The 17,042-nt window shown below is 34.5% G+C and overlaps 1 long non-coding RNA gene across 5 annotated transcripts in view; it reads left to right on the top strand.

The window, feature by feature from the left end:
- The window catches only part of LOC102154002, a 261,351-nt gene that overhangs the window by 109,960 nt on the left and 134,349 nt on the right, over positions 1-17,042 (top strand). For 3 of the 5 annotated variants that reach the window (XR_005362823.1, XR_005362822.1, XR_005362824.1), the window contains exon 4: positions 4,179-4,358. This is a non-coding gene — a long non-coding RNA (uncharacterized LOC102154002). Of the gene's footprint in view, positions 1-4,178; positions 5,375-17,042 lie in introns of those variants that run through there. The other 2 variants (XR_005362825.1, XR_005362821.1) reach the window with 1 other exon arrangement.

Below are 17,042 nucleotides of genomic sequence, written 5' to 3'. Positions count from 1 at the left end.
AAAAATTATTTATAAAGATAAAAGACCCATGGAAGAATAGAAAAATATTTACAGTGTATAATACAAAGGGTTATCATAATTTATATAAAAACCTTACCTACTATGATTTTTCTATAAAGTAATATTGCATCAAGTAGGTAGTAAACATAAACAGATGGTATATATTATAACTTCACTGCTCTTTCTAGCCTCAGAGATTTCTCAAACTCTTAGTGGCTTTTTTTCCACATGAAGGAAACAGCTTAAATGTTACTTCATCAGGAAGATCTTTTCTGGTCAATCTAAATGAGATCTCCCTAAATTTCTTTCTTATAGCATTGTTTACACATTTCTATCATAGCTCTCCTTGGTCTTCATCACATATTTCTCTGTGTTGATTTCTTCCCCTTTTCTCTCACTAGACAATAAACTCATGGGGAGGGACTATAGAGTATGTGCCACTCTGTAGTCAGCTCCTAGCATATAGCAGACATTTGAAGTGATGAAAGTAAGTATCATAAAGGGTCTAGTATACTATGTTAAGGCATTTAGCCTTTATAGCTAATATAGTCATAGAAGAATTTTGAGCAAGATAAATCCTTCTTGGGCATCAATGGAGGGTGAGTGGGGAATGAACTGGAAGGGAACATGACTGGAAGCCAGGTGGTGGATTAGAAAAGGAATTGAAACAATCCAAGAAATCATGAAGCTCTGAAGTAATGAAGTTTAATGGAAATATGGAGAAGAGAAATGGTTCCAAAGATATTTAAAATTAGACTATTTTAGCTAAAGCAGAGTACGTATAGGGAAATAATGGGAGTGAACTTTGATTCTGGATTGTAGGCCAGATTGTAAACCTCTAATCCCATATCAAGACATTTATAATGCTTCAAGGAGTAAAAAGTCAATGACAAATTCTGGAAATAGGGTTTAGTTTTTGTTTGTGTGTATGTTTAAACCATCTTAATTGGCAGCATTAAGTTATTGGGACATATGGAATAGATTTCTAGGACCATACAGAAGTTGGGTATTTGGTATTATGACTTAATACTCCCCAACTCAGCCATTAATCTCTGGTCCAAGGTCATCTCAGCGAAGACATTTTGGGATCCTGGCAAATTATCATCATATGAACTTCCTTTATGCTCATCATCCTTACCACCACCACAATCAGTAATAATGACAACAATGACAGCCACAACATGAACATTTATTGAGCAATTACTCTGTCTAAGGCTCCACAGTGTGGGCTTGAGTACAGAGAAATCTGACACATTCTCTGAAATCCTAGAGGGTAGAGTATATGCATTAAATCACACTAGCCATATAGAGTAGCACGTGATAAAATGAGTTATAGGAAAATAATTGCTGTGGAGTTCAAATAAGAGAGACTTGACTATAGTTGAAAAGTCTTTAGGAAAAGCTACACGGAGGAGGTGAGACTTGAATAGGCCTTCAAGAAAGGAACAAATTAAGACAAATATAGAGGAAGGGCAACTACTCAGACAACAAGGTGGAGGTGGAGTTCCCACATCTGTTTTAAGGACAAGCAGACAAGTGGACAAATGCTTTGACTAAAACATCAAGTTTATAAAGAGAAGTAAAGGAAGTGTTCAGAGACTTGGATGGAAATAGATTGTAAGGTGTTTTTGATATCAAACTAATGATGGTTCATTTGGAATAGACTTATGATCCCTTATTTCAAAGAAAGTAGAGAATCACAAATTTTGAGCAAAGTAGCTACTTGCAGAAAGTTGTTTTTTAGAGTTTTTAGAGGATGAATCTAATGAGCATGTTCTGATTTCATCCTAGAGATGAAAATTCATGTTGATAAGACCAGTTACTATGGCAATATTTTAGGGGGGAAAAGAGAACCTTATGTGAGAAAGGAGAAGGAAATAATATGAGATTTTTTCCTTACCTTTTATTATGAAAAACTAGAAAATAAAAAAGAGATGGAATAATATAATGAACCACCCAGCTTCAAAAATGATTAATTCAAGACCTGTCTTATTTTACCACTATTCTTACCTGTCTCTTTACCTCTAGATTATTTTAAAACAATCATCAATACCTCTAATTTATATATATTTGAATATGAATTTCTAAAAGATAAGGACTCATTAGTGAACATAGCCATAATACTATGATCATACGTAAAAAAATAACAATTTCTTCAAATATGTACTCAGTGGTAAAGTTTTTCTAATTTTTGTATAAGTTTTTAAATTCATTTATTTGAATGAAAATCCAAAGAGGTCCATTTATTGTAATTATTTAATGATGGTTCTTAAATATTTTTAATCTTTAATTTCATCTTCCATTTCTTTTTTGACTTGAAATTTATTGAAATGACACAATATTTGTTGTTTTCATATTCATGGTACTATTAATAACGTTCTTTTGTCTTCTATATTCCCCACAAAATGGTAGTTAAATTTAAAAGCTTGATCAGATTTCTTTTTTTTTTTTTTTTGAATTTTTATTTATTTATGATAGTCACACAGAGAGAGAGAGAGAGAGAGGCAGAGACACAGGCAGAGGGAGGAGCAGGCTCCATGCACCGGGAGCCCGACGTGGGATTCGATCCCGGGTCTCCAGGATCGCGCCCTGGGCCAAAGGCAGGCGCCAAACCGCTGCGCCACCCAGGGATCCCAGATTTCATTTTTTTTATGGCAAGAATTGTTTATAGGTTGTGCTGTGTACTATCAGGGGGCACATGATATTTGCTTGTTTCTTGGTGTGTGTGTGTATTATAGGAACTATTACCTGTGGGTTTTTTTCTTTATTATAAAAGAATTATTATAAACTCATGTTGAAGTATATTTGATGCTTTTCAATCTATTGCATTTATCCTTATTAATGTTCAGATTATCCTATCTTTATCTGATAGAGAATCTCTTTAAATTGACTTCTGCATCTTTTTGATACAACCCTGTTGGACTTTGAGAGTTTTCTAACTCCTTTATATCACAAGATGTCCCAGGATCATCTTTAAATTTCCTACCCAGAATCTCCCATTCTGTAAGAATACTTTTTTTTAATAAAGATTTTATTTACTTATTCATGAGCGACAAAGAGACAGAGACACAGGCAGAGGGAGGAAAACAGGCTCCATGCCAGGAGCCAGACATGGAACTCGATCCCGGGACTCTGCGATCACGCCCTCAGCCAAAGGCAGAGGCTCAACTGCTGAGCCACACAGGCATCCCTCTAAGAAGACTTTATTACTTGTGTTGTGAAATGGTATTTAAAGACCACAAATGGGTGTTAGGAGTGCTCAGTTTTACAGAGTCAGCCATTGTACATATTTCAGAGGACAAGGATAAGAAAGGTATTTTTTAAGGATAGAATTTATGAGTTTGTACTATTCATACTTATTATGAGTTCTTTTTCTTTAAGATTTTATTTATTTATTCATGAGAGAGAGAGAGAGTGAGTGAGAGAGGGAAAGACACAGGCAGAGGGAGAAGCAAGCTCCATGCAGGGAGCCTGATGTGGGACTCCATCCCAGGACTCCAGGACCATGCCCTAGGCCAAAGGCTGGCGCTAAACTGCTGAGCCACCCAGGGATCCCCTTATTGTGAGTTCTAATTCAAATTCAGGTGTACATGACTATTACCTAGCCTTATCGATCTTATATTTGTTTCCTATTTCTCTCATGCCAGCACTCCTGGTTTTCCATGATTGTATAAAACCTCATTTGCTTTTCCTTCACTATAAAGACAATAGTCCTATAGTAGCAATACAGCACTGCTCCCTATAATATAAATCCTCATAATGTATGTTGTTTTTTTTAAAGCTTTATTCTTTTGGATGTCAGAATATATTCAACTAAGGATATACAGTCAAATTGTATTTTAAAGTCACTATAAATATTTTCTTTTTTGTGTTATGTCACTCGTTTTTCCATGTATAGTTTCCATACTGTTTTAGCTGCAGAAGCTTTATAATATGTGCCAGTATCTTAAGGGATAGGTTATTTTCATTCTTCTCTTTTTCAGTGTTATTTTTTATTTTATTTTAGGGTTACTGTTACTTTTGTTTTGTTTTGTTTCTCCAGCTGAACTTTATTTAGCTCTAAGGGAAATAAAACTCTAATGATATTTTACTGTGTTGACATATTTATGTTGTTAGGTCTTCCCTTCAAATAACAGTATGTCTTTTCATTCATTTACTTCTACTTTTATGTCTTTCAGGATTGTTTTGGAGTCTTCTGGATATGAGAGATATTAAAAAAGTGAAATAGTAGGACTGAAGTATGAGGGGAGAAATAGAGAAAACCATGGTTTTCATACTCTCTTTTTGGAGAATAATTTATTTGTTGGTTTGTTTGTCAGAAATGGGATTATTTGAAGAGACCAACACAGGGAGGAATGGTGAGTTTCATTATAGTACCAGATCTGAGATCTGCCTAAACTTCAGTGGCAATTAAGTATATCAATCAAGTTTATATAAGAATAAATATTATTGAAATAAATTAGAGGTAATCCCTGAGAGAGTAAATCACATAAGTATTCACCTTACTTAGTCACATGATTTGGAAAAAAATGTTCTTTTTAAAAGCTACATAGTTACATGCAAAATTATAGAGAAGATTTTCCTCCACTGACTTTTCACGTTTGTTATGCTGTAAATGTGGCACCTTCTTTGCAACTTCCCTACCCCTACTGTCACTACCACATTCTGGATTGAATGTCTTTAACATTTTGTAGTCCTTCAAACAGCTCCTATATCAGAAATGAGGGTCTCTGCCTCTGTCACCTTCCTGTATCTACTGTCTACTAAAACCTGTTGAGTATGCACCCTAAAAGGAAAAAAAGCCAACAAGGAGATTAAGTCTACGTCCTAAGAAGCTTTTGAAAAAAATCTCTTACTCCTCTCCATTATCATTGCCTATGTCATTACTTAGCCCGGAGCATCATTTGCTTACCAATTATAGTGAGATCAACTACTTATTACTCATCTTGCTTCATTTATCCTCTTGTTTCCTTTCTTATGTGACTACATGTGGCAATATTTATCCTATTTATATCTTCAAGCCATTTTCTGTACTGTTATCTGAGTCATCTTTAAAAATATAAGTTAAATACTTCTATGACCCCATTGTTTAAGCAAATTCCCAATAGATATTCTAGAAAATGTCAAAGGGTTCTGTGACAAATACAACATATTATATTCTTAAAAGAATCACAGGGTATATTGGCTATAAAGAGCCCCTTCTAGTAGAGAAACCTGTTTAAATGTGATCAGTATCTTGGCCTGGATTCATGTGATTATGGACTATTTTAAATTCACCTATCAATATCAATTTTTTGTCAAAAACTGTTGGTGTTCTGAAAACATACTTTAGGATATACTGACATAAATAAAGTTCAAACTTCATTATCATGAATGACTTTTATATTGCTGTGGTCTCATCTTCCATGGCTCCTTATTCCTAGTATTCCATCAAAGATATAGCATTGCACAACACCATTGCACAACACCAGTGCACAGTTCATACTCATGTGCACTGTCACAGTTCTCCTGAACTTATCATCCTAATTGAGCTCTCTGTATTTTTGTGTATGCAGTACCACTTTTCCACACTTATTTTGATCCCATCATCAGACTAATAAATTTCCATTTGCCCTACAAGAGCGAAATTAGACATTATCTCCTCAGTACCAGTTTGAATATCATCTACACAGAGACAAAGCAGAAGAGGCATGATAACTCAAAGAGTGTATGTAAAGTAAGATAAAAACCAACAACATTCCTCCTGTATGAGAAAGAAGAAAACTAAAAAGACAAAAAATCTTTCTGATGATCTTAATGAAACAGTTTGAGAAGAGTTACTGAATACTGCTAGATGACTATGGACCTTTATTCCCTACCTTCATACTCAGAGGACTTGAAACTCCATTCACCGCCACAAACACACACACTCACTTCTATATAGAGAAAACCAGATGGAACAGATTGACAGTTTGGGATGAAATTTAAGAAAAGAAGGTAAAGGATCCTGGGGTAGGGGGCATTGAAGAAGTGTGATAAATAAGAAGGAAGCTTTTCTCAGAGGTCTTTCTCCTGATTCTCCTTGGAGGAGCTGGAGATCCTGCTGAAGGGAAAAAGGAAAGAACTTTGTTTACCATTCTCTGTATTTTAAGTGTACTTGATTGTCTGATAGGAACAAATTTTCCACAGTTTCAAATGTTAAGGGGATAACAAAAGAGTTACAGTAGGAATAAAATAGCGCCATAGCTGGAAAAGAAAGTGGAATTGAGGAAAATATTTTTCTAGCCCGAAGGAAGGAGACAGGAGGAAGCAACATGCTAAATGAGCAAGAGAGAGGAAAGAATTAATGGATCAGAGTACCAGAGTAAGTATAAATTTGTGTGTATGTGGTGTGTGCATATGTGGGGTGTGTGTGTGTGTGTGTGTGTGTGTATGGTGTGTGTGTGATGCAACGAGGATGAAAGAGGGATTAGATCATGGTAATACAGTAATATTTTTATTTCACATTCAGTTCTTTGAGCAATAACTCGGTTTATAAACCATTAATGTTTGATACCCCTCTATACTTGTCCCATGCACTGATCCAAGAATGTTGCCACCTTCTAACTATAACATTATGTGGATCCCATTTGTCTGATATTTCCAATTTTTTTAAAAGCCTTTCTCTATGGCTGTGTGGACATTTAAATAGAAAACTTTCTTATAATTAAAAGGGCAAAGAAAAGAAATGTGTTTTTTATCTTACACATAGAAAACATGTTAATATTCTCCATAGGCATAGAACTGATCATATCTGCTTTTGACTGTTCTTTTTTTATCTCAGTATACAGGCAACATGGAATAAATCTTAGAGGTTAGACTATGTAGGGAATACATATGGGAGCTTTGAGCAAAATAATCTGCAAGATATTTCTGTACTGTTTTCATAATTTAATGTTACTGAAGTCAGTCCTCAAGGAGGGGAAGAGTCACATATTTCTTCTTCATTTTGAAACAATCACAACATTATTTAATCTAGTAGAGAATTTTAACTTTCACAAAATCTTTAAGTAAGGAGTGGGATTTCTTCATGATCTATGAAATGAAGTTTGAATAGAAGTAATAGGAGGCCTCCTCAGTACATTGTCACTCAAGCATTCGGAAGTTTTATCCTGCCTGGAACATTCCTTACACATGATTCTTATTTCTTAGCTTCAAACTACACCTAGGAAGAATCTTTTGTTCTCAGTACTGCCAAAGCTCCCATCTTCCAGCAGTGACCTCAGTTTAGCACCTGCTCATAAGATGTGTTTGCACATTGTTGGTACGTTTTGGTGACATGTATGTTCCCATCAAGGAGACTGTCATAGAATTCAGGAGATGTTAACATTTTTCCATCTGTGTGTGAAAGTGACGTTTCCTGTTAATTTTGTTCTTTTGCTGAACTCTCCAAGCAAAAGCCTTCTGTGGGAGGCAGGATGATGTCATTATAGTCATAGCATAAATTTTTCAACCTTTAGAATGAGACATATTGTGGCATATATTTCACTACTTTTAAAAGCAGTGAAATAAAAACTTGGAGGATGATGATATCAATTTTATATTTTCAAGTGTGGGGGTTTCCAGAGTCTTGAGAATGACTCCAGGGCTAAAATTTCCTCTGGCACATGGATTTCTTCTGTTGCCTTGGGAGAAGCAAACCCATCCATGGATGTCTGTGTTTATAAGGCCACAGACTTGGCTAGTTAATTTCAGAAGTATTGAGACTTTGTGCAGACAAAATAGTCTAGCAGTAGTGATTTAAATATAAAAAGAAATCAAACTTCTGATTTTGGTTCTGACATGTAAAAGCTGGGAAGTTGTCACTCCCATTTTTACAACCAAAAAAATGTTGAGCAAACAAAATCAATGACTTTTCTTGGGCCTATCAGAGGACTGTGGTTGCAGAACAAACTGGCATGCTGAAATTCAGAAAGACAGACAAATGTGGAGTCATAGTCTCCATCTCCTTTCCTTAAGAAGAAACTATTAGAGTCATATTGTTGGAGATACATAAATGATAATTTTGATGAGTTGCTAGAGACTGAGTGTGGACTAGCTTGAGAGTGAGAAGTTTCTGGGGGCTATCGTCTTAAAAGGCCCCCTCACACTTATTTGGGTTCTCCCTTGAAAAGCCAAGAAAGATCCCCTCCTGGCTTTCAACAGAAGGGAGGTAGATCAGCCATTGTGAAATACTCAAAAATGTTGTCATAAGAAAGGGATACATACTTGTCACAGGAAAGATTTCACCAGAATGTTAGCCATGTAAGGGAAGGGTATTCTCTCTACTCCAGCCTCCTGTGGCTTTCCAATAACACCTAAGGGTGGGGGGAGGGGGAGAACGATAACTTGCGAAAGTTACATCCCAGCTGCACAGGCCCACTAAAAAACAGAAATTCGATCATAATATTGTACAATGCTTCCTCTTCCTGACTCCCTTCTATCATATCAAAAGGGATCCAGTATAATAACAGTATTATAGCTTAAGTTGCTGAAAGACAGATTATCTGAGGAAGAGTTTTTAAAGAAGCTAAAGACAATGAAGGAGGCAAAAACAAAGACATTAAAGGCATTTGAAGTCTCTGTCACAGTTACAGCAAACATTAAAAATAGCCTTACTCCTAGCCATATTAACATAAACCCTAACTTAACTAAAGGCCTGTTTACCTCAGTTTCTATTACCTAGTACATCTTGTCTGGCTTTCAACAAGAAATTACAAAGCATGCTAAAAGTCAAGGGAAAAACACAATGTGAAGATAAAGCAAGCATCAGACCAGACTCAGATATGACACAGGTGTTGGAATTATGACACAAGGAATTGAAAATAACCATGATTAATATGTTCAAGGTGCTAATGGAAAAAGTAGACAGAATACAGGAATGAATGGGTAAAGTAAGGAGAAGGATGGAAATTTTAGGAAAGACTCAGAAGAAAATGTTAAAAATCCAAAATCCCTATAATGAAAATGAAGGATGCCTTAGGAGGGCTCATCAATAAACTTGGTACAGCTGAAAAAACAATAATTGAATTTGAAGACAGATCACTATACACTTTCAAAAAAGAAGTGCAAAGGGAAAAAAAGAATTAAAAAAATAAACAGAGCATCCAGTAAAGGGGGGGGGGTACAATTACAAAAAGTATAATGTACATGCAATTGTGATACCAAAAGAAGGAAAGGGTGCAGAAGAAATATGTGAAGTAAAAACAGCATTTTCCAATGTTAATAACAGACATTAAAATATGGATCTAGGAAGCCCAGAAAATACAAGCAGGATAAATAGCAAAAAAATCTAGGCATATCACATTCAAACTGTAGAAAACCTACAGTTTTCTGACTAAGAGAAAGTGTTAAAAAAATGACCAGAATTTGAAGAACCCCTTATTTATAGAAGAAAATAAATTGCAGCACATATACCTTCTAAAACTATGATAGCAAGAAGGTACTAAAGTAAAATATTTAACGTGGAAAGAAAAAAAAACGCAGTCAATAATCTTATATCCAACAAAATTATTTTTCAGAAGATTAGGAGAAATATAGACTTTCTCAGTCAAACAGTAATTGATGGAATTCAGCACTAATAAGCCCCTTAAAGGAATTTTTTTTAATTGTTTGGGGAAAGAGAAAATAATTATTGTCCAGAAATTCAGATCTATGTAAAGAAAGGAAGGACATTGAAGAAGGAATAGATGAAGGCATTTTGGTAAAATTTAAATATCTTATTTTTAATTAATCTAAAGATAACTGTTTTTAGTCATAATAGTAACAATGTACTGTATGATTATAGTCCATGGATAACTCCAATATCCTAAGGGACAGAAATAAGTCAGGAATACTGTTACAAAGGTACTTACTGCGCTACATGTGAAGTGGTGTAATTTTGAGATGGACATGGATTAATTAAAAGTGTATATGGCAAACTCTAAAGGAACTACTAAAAGATTTTTAAGATTTTTTTGATATGCTGAGAGAGGAAAAGCAACGGATTCATATAAAGTGTTAAATTAAAACCAAAGAGTGCAAAAAAAGCGGGAGGAAAAGGAACAAAGAACAAATGTAATGAAAATAAAACAGAAATACGGTAGCTATTAATCCAACTATATCAAAATACATTTTATTTGTATTTATTTATTTTTTATTAAAGATTTTATTTATTTATTCATGAGAGACACAGAGAGAGGGAAAGAGCCAGAGACAGGCAGAGGGAGAAGCAAGCTCCATGTAGTGAGCCTGATGTGGGACTTGATACCCCAACTCCAGGATCACGCCCTGGGCCAAAGGCTGACCCTAAACCACTGAGTCACCCAGGGATCCCCTTAAAATACATTTTAAATATGAATGGCCTAAATATACAAATTAAAAGACAGAGATTATTTCATTTAAATAGAAGACAAAACCATATGATATCTAAAAGATCCACTTTGTGTATAAAGACTCAGCCTAAAAGTAAAGAGATGGAGCAATGTGTATTATGTTACTACGAATCAAAAGAAAGCAAGGTTAACTATACTAATTTCAGATATAGCTGACTTTAGAAAATTATTAGGGATTAAGTTAGGCATTACATAATGATAAAGGGCCAATTCTCTAAGCAGACATAACAACTAACACACACATATGCACACACACACACACACTTCCCACAGCAAAAAACATCAAAACGTGATAGAAAAACCTCACGGAATCTCAAGGAGAAATAAACAAATCCGCTTCTATAGTTCGAGATGTCAACACCCTTCTGTCTATAACTGATAGATCAAGCAGGCAGAACATCAGTAAGGATATAGTTTGAACTGAATAGCATTATGAATCAACCTTAGCTAATTAACATTTATAGAATACTCTATCTATCCAAAACCAACAGAATACATATTCTTCTCAAGGTTATCTGGAACATTCATAATGATAGGACATATGCTCGGACATAAAACATACCTTAACGAGTTTTTAAAAAGTCATTCATGACATGTTGTCAGATCACAGTGGAATTAAACTAGAAATCAATAACACATAGTTAGAAAAAGTCTCAAATACTTGGAGGTCACACTTTGAAATAATAAATGGGTCAAAGAAGATTTCTCAAGAGATATTTTAAAATAATTTGAACTAAATTAAAATGAAAATACAACCAATCATAATTTATGGGATTCAGTGAAAACAGTACTGAGAGGGAAGTTTATAGCATTAAATACATTAATTTTGAAAAAACCTATAATTAATCATCTAAGTTTCCACCTTGGAAAACGAGAGAAAGAAGACCAATTTAAGCCTAAATCAAGTCAGAGAAAAGAAATTAAAAAAAAATCAGAGCAGAAATCAATGAAATTGAGGACAGGTAATCAATAGAAAAAAATCAAACTGAATGCTGATTTTTTGAAATGATCAATAAAATTGACAATTTTATAGACAAGTTAACCAAATAGAAATAGGAAATAAATTCATGGTATCAGGAAGAAAGAAGGATCATCACTACTGGTCCCAAGGATGTTAACAGAAAAATCAAAGAATATTATTAACAACTCTATGCCTCTATATTGATACAAAAAATGGTTGTTAATAGAAAAATAAAAGACTATTATTAACAACTCTATGCCTCTATATTGATACCAAAAAATGGACCAATTCCTTAAAAGATACAAACTACCAAAACTTAAAAGGAAACTAATTTGAGGATCTTGTATCTATTAAATAAAATAATATTTACTAGACTTTCAAAAACCAAAGCACTGGCCCAGATGGTCACATTGATGAATTCTACCAAACATTTCAAGAAGAAACTATACCAATTCTCCATAATCTCTTTCAGAATATAAATGCAGAACACTTCCCAATGCATTTTTTGACACCAGCATTACCCTTATACCAAAGCCAACAAGTAAGGAAAGAAAAAAAAATTACAAGAAAGGAAAATTATAAATCAATATCTCTCATAAATATAGTTCAAAAATCCCTCACAAAGTATTAGCAAATTGAATTCAACACCATTAATAGCACTTACAGACCAGGAGAAATATTTGCAAAACACATACCTGAAAAGAACTTGCATCCAAAATATACAAATAACTCTTAAAAACTCAACAAATAAGAAAACTAACAACTGAATTAAAAAATGAAAACAAAAATCTCACCAAAAAGGTATATAGATTGAAAATAAGTATACAAAAAGATGATCAATATCATTTGTCATTAGAAAATCCCATATTAGAACAACAGTGAGATACTACTACATACCTCTTAGAATGAGTAAAATTTAAAGAAAAGAACTGATAATACCAAAGGTGATGAGGATTCAGAGCAACATTAGTGGTAAGATGGCAAAATGCTAGTCCCTTTGGAAGACAGTTGGAAAGTTTCTTATAATGCTAAACTTAGTCTTACCATATGATCATATCACAGGCAGTTATGCTTCTAGATATTTATCCAACTCTTTTGCAAACTTATCCCACATAAAAGCCTATGAATGCTTATAACAACTTTATTTGTCATCACCAAAACTTAGAAGCAACCAAGATGTCCTTCAACAGGTGAATAGTTTTATGTCCACACAATGAAATATTACTCCATGATAAAAATAAGCTATTGAGCCATAAGAAGACATAGATGAACTTTAAATGCTTATATTAAGTGAAAGAAGCCAGTTTGAATAGATTATATACTATATAATTCTAACTATGTGACATCTGGAAAAGGCCACCTACAGATGGTAGGAAGATCAGTAATGGCAGGGAGGGAGAGATAGGAATTGAACAGGTGAAGCACAGAGGATTTATTAGGTGATGAAACTATTCAGCATAATCTGCGATAATGGACATATAACATTATGCATATCAAAACCCAGGAACAATGCTGTACAAAGAGTACAACAATGAAAGCAAATTAAAGAAAAATTTAGGAGGCCCTGAGATCTCAGGATGGAATGAAGTAGGTGATAAAAAATATAACCTTGGGGCACCTGGGTGGTTCAGTCAGTTAATCATCTGCCTTTGGCTCAGGTCATGATCCCCAGAGTCCTGGGATTGAGCGCCACATCAGGCTCCCTGCTCAGTAGAGAACGTGCTTCTCCCTCTGCCCCTCCTCCTGCTCATACTCTCTCTCTCTCTCACTGTCTCTCAAATAAATAAATAAAATCATATATATATCTGATATATATATGATATATATAATATTTATATATGTATACTTTTGTGGGAGAAAAATGATCTCCATTTATTTTGTTTCATATATATCCATAGTTGAATTTTAATACAAAAAGAAAAAAATTAGAATCTGACAAATGTTTACAAACAAGATACCTTCAAATAGATTTTTACTCAGTTTAGCCTGGTGCAGAGTAAATGACAAATTGTACTGTTATATTCAAGGCAACAGAGTCTGTAGTCCGGGACCACTTAGCCCAACCTTTATGCAAGCTTAATTTTTATCTACCATGAACAATAAAATGCAGTGAAAGATCTGTGATCTGCAGGCTAGGCTACAGGCCCAGGAAGAACACCATCAGGAAGCCCAGAAGGTCAAGGAGGCAGACATAGAGAAGCTGAACCAGGCCTTGTGCTTGCACTACAAGAATGAAAAGGAGCTCCAGGAAGTGATACAACAGCAGAATGAGAAGATACTAGAGCAGATAGACAAGAGTGGGGAGCTCATAAGCCTTAGAGAAGAGGTGACCCAGCTTACTCGCTCACTTTGGCATGCAGAGACAGAGACGAAGGTGCTACAAGAGACCCTAGCAGGTCAGCTGAACCCCGACTGTCAGCCTATGGCCACTAACTGGATCCAGGAGAAAGTGTGGCTCTCCCAAGAGGTGGAAAAGCTGAGGGTGATGTTCCTGGAGATGAAAAATGAGAAGGCAAAGCTCATGGTCAAGTTCCAGAGCCATAGAAACATACTAGAGGAGAACCTTTGGCGCTCTGACAAGGAGTTAAAGAAACTAGATGACATCGTTCATATTTATGAGACTCTGCTGTCCATTCCAGAGGTTGCTACAGGGATTGCTGGAATTTCTGAGCTGAGAAACTGAAACCTGGAATCTGTTTCACTCCTTTTTTTTACTTGCAATACTCCCTTACCCCAACACCAGGACCAATGGACATAGAGCTAGCTATGTTTAATGTTATTTAAATAAATATATTTAATGAATTTCTAAAAAATAATAATAATAATAATTTTATATATATATATATATATATATATATATATATCCTTATTATCAGTATATGAAACAATCTCCTGGAAGATGATGGGGAGAAAACGTGCTGACTTAAGTAACTTTGGAAATAAGTAGAATTTATAAGTCTAAAGGCAGAAAATCTGTGCATTAGTACTGAACTATAGTTTGTAGCTCCCCCCGCCATGAGACTATGGGCAACACTTCTGATACTGCCATACATGTATATTAGAGTTGAATAATTAAGTTAATAGACAGTGTATGGTGGGAGTCAGCTTTCTTAGAGTTGGAGTAAGAATTTACAAATAAGCAAAGGAGAGAGAATAGGATGCTTAATGCGCTAATGGATAAAAGAGTTGGAGACATTAATATGAACTTATATTTACCTTAACATAGATATAGATAGTTATATATAATCACCTTATAGATATCTATATATACATGGATTATTGTGCACACAGATATTCCTTTGCTCTGTCAGCTGAGAGGGCCTAAAAGAAATGACACTCCATTTGCAGAGTTCACCTAGTGTCCAGATCTTGGTTTCTAATACCATTCTCCAGTAAGAGAAACTAGAGCTCTGTAGAGAAATGGTTGATTTTAGGCCTGAGATAGGAAATATACAAGATGAACCTGAACCATCTTATAGTACCAGAAAGTAGATAAGTGTTACACACCCCTACTCACACATACTCACCCCCTACACATACACACTAGATGTTAAAGGAGTATGTTAACGGACACAGAATCCAACCGAAAGAGCTCTCAATAACTTGGAATGGAATCATGAACAGAGAAATAAAAAAAAGTAGCATTAGACTTCATCCAAAGTGTAAAATAAATCCTCATAAATCCATATTGATGTAAATAAGTGATTGAATACATAAACAAGTGAGAATAAAGATCCCTTATAGAAGAATTCCAAACAATTTGTGTAGATACTTTGCCCTCAAAGAAGTGAAACATAATTTCCCAGCCTTTATTTTTTAAAAGATTTTATTTATTTATTCATTACAGACACAGAGAAAAAGAGAGAGAGGCAGAGACACAGGGAGAGGGAGAAGCAGGCTCCACGCAGGAAGCTTGATGTGGGACTTGACCCCAGGTCTCCAGGATCGTGCCCCAGGCTGAAGGCAGGTGCTAAACCACTGAGCCGCCCAGGGATCCCAATTCCCCAGTCTTTAAATAAGTGCTGTGCATAATGACTCATGACTCCCTTCCCAAAAATACAGTATGGAAAGAATTAAGTACAATTACTTAACAGTGGGGAAGTCTGAGAAACACTACCTCAACCAGGTAATCAAGAGCCACATCAACAGTGATAAGTCATGTTGATAGTATGTAGATTGGTATGATGTGAGGATAATGGTACTTCAACTCTATGATCTTCCTTCCTCAAAAAACATCTAACCCCTGTCTACTCATGAGAAATACATAAGACAAATCCTAATAGAGGAGCATTTCACAAAATACTTAATTAATACTCCTCAAAACTGTCAAAATCATTAAAAACAAGAGAACTCTGATAACTGCCAAAGCATAGCCTATGGAGGCCTGACAACTGAAATGCATTACAATATATTGGATGGGATTCAGGAACCATAAATGAAAATAGGACATTGAGTAAACACCAAGGAAGTCTAAATAAAATATGGACTTCAGTTAAAAATAGTATATCAATATTGGTTCATTACTTGTAACAAGTGTACTATGTTAACATAAGATGCTAATAGTAGGGAAAACAATACAGAGTTGTATAGGGAAATCACTACTGTCTTCATGATTTTTTAATAAGTCTGAAATGTACTAAATATAAAGTTTATTAACAAAATATGCTACTTAATTTACATGAAATAGAAAAAAAGCCTCCAAATATTTAATGCTAATGAAAATTTTACATAAGGGACGCCTGGATGGCTCAGTGGTTGAGCATCAGCCCTCAGTTCATGGTGTGATCTAGGGTATAGAGATCGAGTCCTATATCCGGCTCCCTGTGAGGAGCCTGTTTATCCCTCTGTCTATGTTTCTGCCTCTCATGAATAAATAAATAAAATATTAAAAAAAAAAAACAAAAAAAATTTACATCAAGAAACAAGGAAGAAAATAAAACTAAATCATTCACCCGGATGAGTAAACAGTTTTAGAACTAGTAGTCAAAATGGAGATGACAAAAACTTCCACATTTGTTCTTAATGTAGTAAGATAAACGAGAGAATAGACCATTCTTTCTAATCTTTCTATCTTTAATTTTACTGGGCAATTTATATTTTTACCTTTAGCATCCTAAAATTCTTTGTTTTACATAATATTTCCCCTTATTATAAAATTAATGCATATTCATTGTAGAAAATTTGGAAAGCATCAAAAAGTGTAGAGAAGAAAATAATACCTACAATTGCCTTACCCAGTTATAACAAGTTTTTAAAATTTTAGTATTTTATTTTATTAAATTTCAGATATTATTTAAAATAAGTATTTCTGTAGTAATATGCTACAGAAGTAATATGCTAATAAGTATTTATGTAGTAATATTACTGAGTAATTTGCAGAGTTTTTTGTTTTGTTTTTTAAGTGATTCATTTCTGCTTTTCAATATGTTGGCATGGAACTTAAGAAAAACAGGTTTTTGTTTTTTGTTTTTTTTGTTTTTGTTTTTGAAGTTGAATTCTTTTTTCTCAATTTTATTTTATTTTACTTCAATTTAGTTAAAATTCAGTGTATTATTACTTTTAAGGGTAGAATTTAGTGATTCATCAGTTGCATATAACACCACATTATATCATGTGCCCTCTTTAATGTCCATCATCCAGTTATGCTATGCCACCACCCACCTCCCCTCTAGCAATCCTGAGTTTGTTTCCTTTTTTTTACCTTTATTTAA

This window comes from Canis lupus, chromosome 8 (genome assembly GCF_011100685.1).
Source record: "Canis lupus familiaris isolate Mischka breed German Shepherd chromosome 8, alternate assembly UU_Cfam_GSD_1.0, whole genome shotgun sequence".
NCBI classification, from domain to species: Eukaryota; Metazoa; Chordata; class Mammalia; order Carnivora; family Canidae; genus Canis; species Canis lupus.
The sequence above is the reverse complement of the archived record's forward strand: the minus strand, read 5'-3'. Positions and strand labels throughout refer to the sequence as shown.